This window comes from Tenrec ecaudatus, chromosome 4 (assembly GCF_050624435.1).
Source record: "Tenrec ecaudatus isolate mTenEca1 chromosome 4, mTenEca1.hap1, whole genome shotgun sequence".
Taxonomy (NCBI): domain Eukaryota; kingdom Metazoa; phylum Chordata; class Mammalia; order Afrosoricida; family Tenrecidae; genus Tenrec; species Tenrec ecaudatus.
The window spans coordinates 60,526,578-60,532,430 of NC_134533.1; the positions used below are offsets into that span (position 1 = coordinate 60,526,578).

Consider the following 5,853-nt stretch of genomic DNA (forward strand, 5'->3'; position numbering starts at 1 on the left):
ATCTGCTTAGTCGCTCTCCGTAATTGTCAGCCTCGCATCCTGCTGTTCTGGGAAGAACCCTTCTCGCACGCACTGTCCTACTCATTGCTAAACTATGTAAGTGCTTTCCACCCTAGCCCTCTCCCAAGCGCCCCAACTGAACTTGGTCAATCAGAACCCTTCCCCAGGAGATTGCAACAGAAACAGGAGAGGGATTCAGTCTCTGCTGGAAATTGAAGCTATATGTAACGACTAGTCATCATGTTTCTCGCCTCATGAACTCAGAAGCAGAGCAGGTCAGTTTGCAGTGTGACTAAGGGATAAAAGTGAGATGCAGCGAGTGGGAGAGCTGCAGTGCCATGGGAGGGGCCAGCATGGGAGGAACAGGTTCCATTTCATCGCTCAGGGCCAGCAGCTGCATTGTCCTTCGACTCCAGGAAACACTTCTGGAAGGAAATTTCTTGTTTGTTTTTGTTTGGGGTTTGCTTTTTTGGGCAGGCTGACCAGGTCCTTTATGCAGGTCAACATACAAGGTGACACCAAGATGAGAGGTGCCAGTGTGGGAGCTTCCATTCCCCTCCCCCAGTCCTGATCCAACGGCTGCCAAAGCCCAGGGGGTTGGTGCAGGGTGCTTGGTCCTGGGCAATGGTGCTGCTGCGCTGGCCCGCAGTGGGGATATGGGAGGAGTTCCCTGCTTCACAGTCTGAATGACATCTCCATCCTCCAACGGGTGATCTTTCCCCACTTTCTGAGGACGATGTTTCACAGAGAGATCCCACACCAGAGAGTATGTAAATTCTTTTTTTTAATTATTTTTAAATCATTTTATTGGGGGCCCATACAACTCTTATCACAATCCAGACAAACATCAATTGTGTAAAGCACATTTGTACATTCATTGCCCTCATCATTCTCAAAACATTTGCTCTCCACTTAAGCCCCTGGCATCAGCTCCTCATTTTCCTCTTCCCTCCCCGCTCCCCCCTCCCTCATTGACCCTTGATAATTTAAAAAATTATTATTTTGTCACATCTTGCTCTATCCCACGTCTCCCTTCACTCACTTTTCTGTCATCTGTCCCCCAGGGAGGAGGTCACATGTAGATTCTTGTAATCGGCTCCCCCTTTCCAACCCACCCTCCCTGTATCACCCAGTATCACCACTCACACCACTGGTCCTGAAGGGATCCAGTATCACCACTCACACCACTCCCAGTATCACCACTCACACCACTGGTCCTGAAGGGATCATCTGCCCTGGATTCCCTGTGTTTCCAGTTCCCATCTGTACCAATATACATCCTCTGGTCTAGCCAGATTTGTAAGGTAGAATTGGATGATGATAGTGGGGGAGGAGGAAGCATTTAGGAACTAGAGGAAAGTTGTATGTTTCATCGTTGCTACAACGCACCCTGACTGACTCATCTTCTCCTGTAAGGGGATGTCCAGTGGCCGACAAATGGGCTTTGGGTCTCCACTCTGCACTTCCCCCTTAATTCACTATGGTAAGATTTTTTTTGTTCTGATGATGCCTTATACCTGATCCCTTCAGCACCTCGTGATCACACAAGCTGGTGTGCTTCTTCCATGTGGACTTTGTTGCTTCTGAACTAGATGGCCGCATGTTTACCTTCAAGCCTTTAAGACGCCATATGCTATATCTTTTGATAGCCAGGCACCATCAGCTTTCCTCACCACATTTACTTATTCACCCACTTTGTCTTCAGTGGCTGTGTTGGGAAGGTGAGCATCATAGAATACCAATTTAATAGAAGAAAGTATTCTTGCATTGAGGGAGTACTTGAGTGGAGGCCCAATGTCCTTCTGCTACCTTAATACTAAACCTATAAATATATGCACATATTTCCCCATCCTCATATATAAATATATTTGCATTTGTACATGCCTTTATTTAGACCTCTATACATGCTCTTTGCCTCCTAGCTCTTTCCTCTATTTCCTCTGACTTTCCTCTTGTCCCACTATCATGCTCAGTCTTCATTTAGGTTTCAGTAATTTCTCTTGATTACATTACCCTTGATCCTGCCCTACCAGGCCTCCTACACCCTCCTCACCACCAATTTGGATCACTTGTTGTTCCCTTGTCCCTGGGTTTGCTAACACCACTACCTTTCCCCCATCTCCCCCTCTCCCATATCTCCCCGAACTGTCGGTCCTATTGTTTTCTCCTCCAGATTGCTCATCCAGCCTATCTTATTTAGACAGACCTGCGGAGATAATAACATGCACAAAACCAAGACAAAGCAAAATTAAGCAACAACATACAACAAACCAATGACACACACACACACAAAAAAAAACCAACAAGAAAGAAAAGCTTGTAGTTAGTTCAAGGATTGTTTGTTGATCTTTAGGAGTGTTTTCCAGTCCAGTCTGTTGGGGCACCATGCCCTGTCCCCAGAGTCCACCTTCAGCATTCCCTAGGGACCTCGCCACTCCGTTTCCTTGCTGTTCTGTTGTACCCCCTTAGTGTTTTTGCCTCAGTGTGGTGGGATCAGATCGGGTGCAATTCCCCCACTGTGTCTCCGGTGTTGTCTCCTGTAGGGATATGGGTCAGTGAGGGGTGTCATGTCTTATAGTGGGGCCAGCCATGTGGTCCTCTCTGTGGACTGGCTGCTCTAATCGGGAACCTCGTCCTCAAAGCCTGGTGGGCCAGGATGTGCTCCACTCTCTCCTCCTCCCCCTTCATCTGCTCACATGTGCTCCGCTCAGATATGCCCCTCTCCCGGAGCTGCAGATTCAATGCCGTCCTTTGAAATAAATTCTTCTGGGGGGAGGGACATATTTAAATTCTTTGATAAGATTTTGTGAATCTTCATACAGAAATCCTCCACTGTTATCCTGGAGTCAGGAAGCACAATCAGGGAAGTATAATCTGGTACATGGCCTTTGGGTTTGGTGTAAATCCTCAATAGTTTCAGGTTGTCCCAGATCTTTTCCAAAAGGTTGTCAAATTCCAGCGGTGGTGAGCAGAGATAGGCACACAGTGAGGCACCTTATAGATGACACCCAATTCCTCAATGGAGATCTGATCAATCTTATTTAACACATAGATGTGGGGAATATAGACCCTCTTTCCTTCCAACACATCAATAACCCAGAGTGACACTAGCTTTATGAATTTTGTATTCAGCCAGAATGTCCTTCATGGTTTCTGCATCCAGCTCACTCTGAGGACAAGGGGCTGTAAGCTGAGTGCCTCCCTTGTGCTTCCTCTTAAAGCCAAGGCTGGGGATTTGCTGTTCAAACGAATCCCAAAGCCTTCCAGCTTGTTTTCAATGATCTTCTTCTGCCCCAAGGGTTTCAGGGCATCCAGAACAATCAGGATCAAGTCACAGGGTCGGGACACTGCAATGACTCAGCAGCCACTCCCTTTGCCATCCTTGGCACCTTCAATGATTCCAGGGAGATCTAGAAGCTGTATCTTGGCACCTTTCTATCTGATGACACCAGGCACACTGGTCAGAGTAGTAAACTCATAGGCTGCCACCTCAGAATACACCCCTGCCAGGTTATTGAGCAACCTTGACTTGCCCACAGATGGAAAACTGATAAATCCAATTCATGCATTACCTGTCTTGGCCACACCAATCCTTCTCCTGGTCCCCAACCCCCCACCTCCAACCATTTTGGAGTAGTGAGTTCTCTGTGAAGCTTAGCTACACATGCCTTGAGCAGCCCTAGGTGGTGTGCTGTGGCCTTTTTCTGTTGAGTTTGAGCCGCCATCTTGGCTTCAATCTCCACGATCTTGGCTAGGGTGCTGCTCATTGGGGCAGTGCCTGGGTCCTAAATGCCAGCAGCCTACTCACCCTCTCCTCACCCACATTAGCAGGCCTGCCACTGCCTCATTTGTTTGTTTTTATAAGTCATTTTATTGGGGGTGCAAACAATTCTTATCACAATCCATACTTTCATCCAATGTGTCAAGCACATTTATACATCTGTTGCCATCATCATTCTTAAAATATATTTTTTCTACTTGAGTCCTTGATATCAGCATCTCATTTTCCCCTCCCTCCTCAAACCTCCCTCCTTCATGAACCCTTGATAATTTATAAACTATTACTATTATTTTCTCATATCTTACTTTGTCTGACATCTCCTTCACCCACTTTTCTGTTGTCCATCCTTCAGGGAGGAGGTTATATGTAGACCGTTGTAATTGGTTCCCCCTTTCCACCCCACCCTCCAGTTATCGCCACTCTCATCACTGGTCCTGAAGGGATCATCCATCCTGGATTCCCTGTGTTTCCACTTCCTACCTGTACCAGTGTACATCCTCTGGTCTAGCCAGATTTGTAAGGTAGAATTGGGATCATGATAAGGAGGGTGGCAGGGGAGAAGTATTTAGGAATTTTTTGTATGTTTCATCGTTGCTACACTGCACCCTAACTGGCTCGTCTTCTCTCCAAAACCCTTCTGTAAGGGGATGCCCAGTTGCCTATAGATGGGTTTTGGGTCCCCAATCTGCACTCCTCCTCATTCACACTGATTAGATTGTTGTTCTTTGATGCCTGATACCTGATCCCTTCGATACCTCACGATCACACAGGCTGGTGTGCTTCATCCATGTGGACTTTGCTGCTTCTGAGCTAGATGGCCACTTGTTTACCTTTGGGGTTGTTGTTGTTGTTGTTGGCTGCTTTACTGAAGTTTCTACTCCTTTCCATTCATAAGAGCCCTGACTAAATGCAGGTCTGATCCTAATTCAAGATTTGGTCTTGGTAAAAGAGTCAGGAGTGGGAAAAAGTCTTTCCCAGAAGCCCCAGTAAAATTCCTTTGCATCTAAATTGCCTTAACCCAGCCTATGTCTGAGTCGATCACTAGTCGGGGAAATGGAATCGTACAAATGCGTTAGTGACAACAGAATCCGTCTCTGGAGCCAGGATGGTATTCCTAGGACTGAAGGAATCAGCTATCGTGTGCACTATCCAATATACAGTGTGCGGTCCCTGCCACAACACTGTTAAATACTTGGGGGAGAGCGTAGAGCAGAATTTGCTGCATGCGTTACCTACTGGTCACCCATTGTCTCTGGCTCCATGTTTCGGGTCTAGAATTTTTGCCAATCTCCCTAGGCCATATTGCCTTCCCTATAACTTAATTATCTCCTTTCTAAAATCATATCATCAAAAACAAAGGCATGTCCCCCTCTCTTCTATTCCAATTTCTACTGAGCCACTTTTACATGATATCAGATTTCATTAATTTTTGAATAACTGAGAGGACTATTAGCATAGACCAGTCGACGCAAATTCTCCAGTGTGAGATCAGAGAAGCAGACCCGCTCAGAGTGATCATTGCTGTCGCCGTTGTCGCCATCAGGTCAGCTCTTACTCATGACAAACTGTATAAACGTCGCCCAGGCTTACAGCTTTCCAGTAGTCCTAAGTAGCTCTGTATCCCTGTCAAGGTCCAGTGGGTAGAGGTTTAAAGCAAGGTTTGTTCATTTTATTGTTGTTATTCTTAGTTAAACACGACTGTAATTAGCTCATGTGTTTAAGCTATATTCAAACAATGCTGTTCATTGCCCTGAAGTTGGCATTGACTCATGGAAATCCCATGTACAACAGAAGGAAATGTAGCCCACGCCAGCACAATCTTCAAAACTCATCCATGTGTTCCAGCCCATTGTGGTGGCTACTGGGTACCTTAAGTGTCTTCAACCTAAGGGACTCATCTTCCAGCACTATATCTGACAATATTCTGTCGTGAACCATAGGGCTTTGTAACAGTCACATGATCTCCTGTCAACTTGAGTGAAGGGGTGGAGTCTAGCCTCTCAATCAGGTCATAGCCAATAATGCCCCTGTATGGGCATGGGAACTCCTGTCTTCATCCCTAGAGGCTGGGC

The 5,853-nt window shown here is 46.4% G+C and overlaps 1 pseudogene; it reads right to left on the reverse strand.

Annotated features, from left to right (window-relative positions):
- Nucleotides 1–292: 292 nt before the first annotated feature.
- LOC142445827 (developmentally-regulated GTP-binding protein 1 pseudogene) lies at nucleotides 293–3,767 on the reverse strand (annotated as a pseudogene).
- Between the last annotated feature and the right edge of the window lie 2,086 nt (nucleotides 3,768–5,853).